The following is a 5,203-nucleotide window of genomic DNA, read 5'->3' on the forward strand; positions in this document are numbered from 1 at the left end:
CCCAAAGCCCTCTACACCAAAGCTGACTGGGATACACTCACCCTCCCTTCTTCCACCCCTTTCCATATTTCAGGAGTTGGGAAAAGGTCTGAGGTTCCTGGAATTCCTCTGTGGCTCCCTCCTGACCCTCTACTTCCAGCACTTTCATCTGGGTAAGGAGTAGGGCCCTCTGGCTGCTCAGGGCATCTTTTGGATTTAGAAAGTTCATCTTAATGTCTGTATAGGACCTTGGTCCCTATATAAAGGCCATTATTTCAACTTGATTTGTAGTAGGGGCTTGGGACAAACAAGCATGGGGAATACCAGCTTTCCATCTCAACCCCAGAGAACGACGCTCAAATGGACACATCAGCCATGGTCCTGTCCAGTCTACTATTCCCAAAGCTCTGACACAGCCCTCAGCCTCACACCAGACATCCTCCCATTAGACAAGCAACCTTAGGCTGGTCTTTGTACAGGATGGACACTGATTGGCTCCACCGGCCACAGGTGGCCTGGTACGAAGGACCCTGCCCGGAAGCCCAGAGGGAAATCAGCTAAGCCTATCAGATTGGCTCTCTGTGGGATTTGGGTTGAAGAATGAAGATAAGATTGGCCAGTAGCAATAGAAGAGTGAAGCAGACACACAGAACCTCCACAGAGAGAGGCTGGGAGAGATAGGGAGAAAGGTGGCTGCAGCCCACATCTCCACTCGTCTCACCTTGCTAGATGGCTGAGGCAGCTCTGTGATTCTTGTAACCATAGCAGCACACTACCTCAGGGGCACCTTCGGGTGTGGCTGGGAACTCACTCTCCTGGCCCATGTTCTCTTCCACCTTCTCCCTCCACTCAACTACCCTGCCAAGGAGTTTCTCCACCTACAGGGTGAAAGATTGGCTTAGCTTATGATTTTTACCTTTAAATTCCCTTTCAGAGAAAAGAGGAATTTGATGTGTTCATGTTTGCCTGCCTGGGCCACATCCCAAAACAGTCTATGAGCTCCAGCTCCCTAAACATCTTATCTCCCTCTGAGGAGCACGCCCAGCACGCACGAGCACCGTGCATGTACCTGCTAGTTCTTTTATGCGATGACTGTAGGGGAAGGCAAAGGCTATTATTATTATTTTTTATTTTTCATTTCTTTTTATTTTTTTTACTACATGCTTTCTGAAAGAATTTTGAAAAAATTTAGTTACACCCTGAGATTTTCACACTGACATCTAGAATTTTTCATCATAGTTTAAAGAGCTACAAAGCATGTAATTTCTGGCATATTATAAATACTGACATTTAAAAACACAAAACTATTCCTTTAAATGTAACTAATAGAATCGTTTTAAAAAGCATTAAAAAAATACAGGAAGAGTTTTACTTTAACAACTGGAAATTCATGTTGTTCCTTTTACCCTTTGAACATGTATATCATTCCACTTGCTCCACAGAGTTTTATTCTAATGCAACATATGTTTAAGTTTAAAAGTCTCTTATTGTTTACACTGTCATACTGCTCTGCAACTAAAATGTGCATATGAATTATAATGTTAATTTTTAAAATTTCCTATACTATAAGATCTAAGTTAAAAAATTATTTGAGACTGAGAGATCATGTTTCTTAACATCAAACATTACAGAGACAGTTGAATTTTTACAATATTAAATGTAAAGTAAAATTTTAGAGAGCAGTGGTTTAAAATAAATGTTACTTATTACTAGAATGAGGAAGATTAACAAGGGAGAGAGAGATGAAAGAGAGAGAGAGAGAGACAGAGAGAGACAGAGAGAGAGACAGAGAGAGACAGAGAGAGAGACAGAGAGAGAGAAAGGGCATTATCCAGGGCCTATTGCCTCCTGGTTGGAATCAGGCTCTGCATCTACACAGCCAGGGCTCAAACCCAGCTGCGCTGCTCACCAGCTATTTGACCTTGGGCAATTTGTTCTTATGCAAAAGAGAGCTAATAATAGAAGGTACTCTGTGGGTTTGCTGTGAGGGTTAAAGCATGGGAAGTGCTTAGAACAGTATTAGGCACCCAGCAAGCACCCAAAATCATTGTCATTGTTACTGAGCTAAGCATGGGGGTTAAGGTTTGTTTCTGCAATCTGAGTCACTGGTATGTCAAACTAAATATGGCAAATATGGTCTTGAGCTTCACGAAAATTGCTTCGTTGACAAAATTCCAAAATATGTCCTAGCTTCCTTTGGGGAACAAAAGATACCAGCCCAGTAAATTATGCATGAAGCAGCTCTGTAAGACACCACTAGTGAAAAACTGAAGTCTCCTGTATAGGGCCTACCATTTACGTCCATTTTTCCAAACTTGAGAATTTCCCTCCATCCCTTCCTACATTGCCTCCTTTCTGCCTCTTACTTGCTAGAATTCAGAATTGAACAGGATCTTAACCATCGTCTGGTCCAGTGTTTTAATGTAAGAAAGATCTAAAGGGTTTAATCAAGGCCCATCTATGTCAAGGGTGTGTTATCTATGAGAAGTGAAAAAAAGAATAGGAAGTGGAAAGAGAGGCCAGTGTGACTTGCTCTCCTGTCACCCCTTGTCAGTCTGCCCACCAGAGCAGCATCCCTGAAACTAACTCATCTGCTGGTGGACCCTAATGGGGCTTGTGAAACAATAAGAAATATACATTTGGTCTCTGCCCCCACTTTATGGCACACAAATCCTAAAACCAGGGAAATCTCTAAGTGTTGTGTCTTTTTGTATGCTAATGAGATAAGTGGAGTTGGGGACCCCTGGATAGCCTCAGGAGGCGGGCTGCTTGCCAGAGGACCAACCACTGTGATTAGACAGTTGGACTGTCAGCCCTACCCCAAAACTTCCTGGGAGGGCAGAGGGACTGGAGGTTGAGTTAATCACTAATGGTTAACGATTTAATCCATCATGACTAATGAAGCCTCTATAAAAGCCCTGTTTGAAGGTCTTCAGGGAGCTGAGTTTCTGGGTTGGTGAACACATGGAGATTTGGAGGGAGTGGCATGCCTGGAGAGGGCATGGAAGCCCTTTCCCCACACTTGCCCCATTCATCTCTTCCATCTGGCTATTCCTGAGTTGTATCTTTTTATAATAAACTGGTGATCTAGTACACGAAAGTGTTTTCTCGAGTTCTGTGAGCCATTCTAGCAAATTATAAAACCTAAGGACCGGGTCATGAGAACCGATTGATATATAGCATTTAATTGGTCAGAAGCATAGGTGACAAGTTGGACTTGCAATTGGCTTCTGAAGTAGTGGGGGTGGTGTGGGGGTGGTGGGAAGTACCGTGTTTCCCTGAAAATAAGACCTAGCCGGACAATCAGCTCTAATGCATCTTTTGGAGCAAAAATTAATATACGACCCAGTATTATATTCTATTTATTATATTATATTATATTATATTATATTATATTATATTATATTATATTATATTATATTATATTATATTATATTATATTATATTATATTCCCAGTCTTATAGTAAAATAAGACTGGGTCTTATATTAATTTTTACTCCAAAAGGCGCATTAGAGTTGATTGTCTGGCTAGGTCTTACGTTTGGGGATACACAGTAATTCTGTGGGGCTGAGCCCTTATCGAGTGGGGTCTACCCTGACTTCAGGTGGTTAGTGTCAGAATTGAGTTACGTCGTTGTTGTCTGCTGAGAATTGATTCGTGTGGAAAATCCCACACATTTGGTGTCAGAAGTACCATGTTTCCCAGAAAATAAGACCAGGTCTTACATTAATTTTTGCTCCAAAAGACGTATTAGGGCATATTTTCAGGGGATGTCTTATTTTTTCATGTACAACAATCTACATTTATTCAAATACAGTCACGTCATTTTCTTCTGGAGCATCGTCATACATATTAAATGTGTCCGTCTGGCTGACAATCTTAACTGGGGCTTACTTTTGGGGTAGGTCTTATTTTCGGGGAAACACGGTACAGGCCTACCTTGTTTTATTGAGCGTTGCTTTAAAGAGCTTCACAGGTGTGGCGTTTTTTTACAAATTAAAGACAAGTTCCTCCACCGGCAAAAATATTATGACTCGCTGAAGGCTCAGATGATGGCTAGCATTTTTTAGCAATAAAATATTTTTTAAACTAAGTGTCATGCGGGAGATCCTGCTCGCCGTGCCATTTGTCGTGCTGGGAGGCCTGCGGGGTCTCTGCTCCCGCTCCCCATACAAGAACGCAGGATATGGTGAGGCCGAAAAGGAACACCCATGGAGCCATAGGTAGGGGAGTCATACCACTATATTCTCTCTGGCGGCACTATACTCTCACTGGAGGCTGGATCCACACTGTCCGCAAACCGCCATCCACACTTGCCAGCCCAGCCGCCATCTTCTTGCTAGCCCCCATTCTTCCTCTTCTCTCCCTCTCTGCTAGCGTAGCCACAGCAGTTATATTAGTGGCCAATGGCTCACTGGTTACAGCTGACGGCCATGCAATCACAGTTGATGGCCATTTACTACCTGAGCCAGCACCTGTCTATGTGAGGCCGAGAGCCTGGAAACTACTTTCTGAGGCTCTGCCCCCACACTAAGATATGTACATTATTTTTTTAGACATAATGCTACTGCATACTTAATAGACGACATTATAGTTTATAACTTTTATATGCACTGGGAAACCAAAAACTTTGTGGGACTCACTTTATTGTGATACTCGATTTGTTGCCGTGGTCTGGAACTGAACCTGCGATATCACCGAGGTATGCCTGCACCGAACACAGAGAAGGACCTTTTTTCCATTTAGGCAGGTTAAATAATTAAATTAATATGCGGATACTCGTCAGGAACTAAACGTCTTCATACCTGAACCAAGTAATTCCCCTTTTGGGTATCTTTTCTAAAAAAAGAATCAGAAAGTAGGACAAGGAAGGAGATAAAACAATATAGTCCCCAGAAGACACCTCCTCAGAAAACAGCCTTCATGTCCGATAATAAAATGAAATGCTTTAAATTATAAAAGTTTCCCTTGTCGTGAGTAAACGTTCATGATATAATGTTAAAGCTATAAAACAAAAACACAGTGATGATCTCGTCAATATTAAAATTGTTTACATTGAGAAGAAAACATTATATTTTTCTGTATTTTTTAAAATGAAGACTTTGGAACCTTCAAGAGGAGAACGGGACTGTGTGGAAACTAATCCAGGAAGGCTGAAAAAAACTTTCCTCCAAAAGGTTAAAGGACGTTCTTCATTCCAAGTTGTTCCAAGACTGGGTTTG

Source organism: Rhinolophus sinicus, chromosome 17 (genome assembly GCF_057876585.1).
Source record: "Rhinolophus sinicus isolate RSI-liver-muscle chromosome 17, RSI-T2T, whole genome shotgun sequence".
Classification (NCBI taxonomy): domain Eukaryota; kingdom Metazoa; phylum Chordata; class Mammalia; order Chiroptera; family Rhinolophidae; genus Rhinolophus; species Rhinolophus sinicus.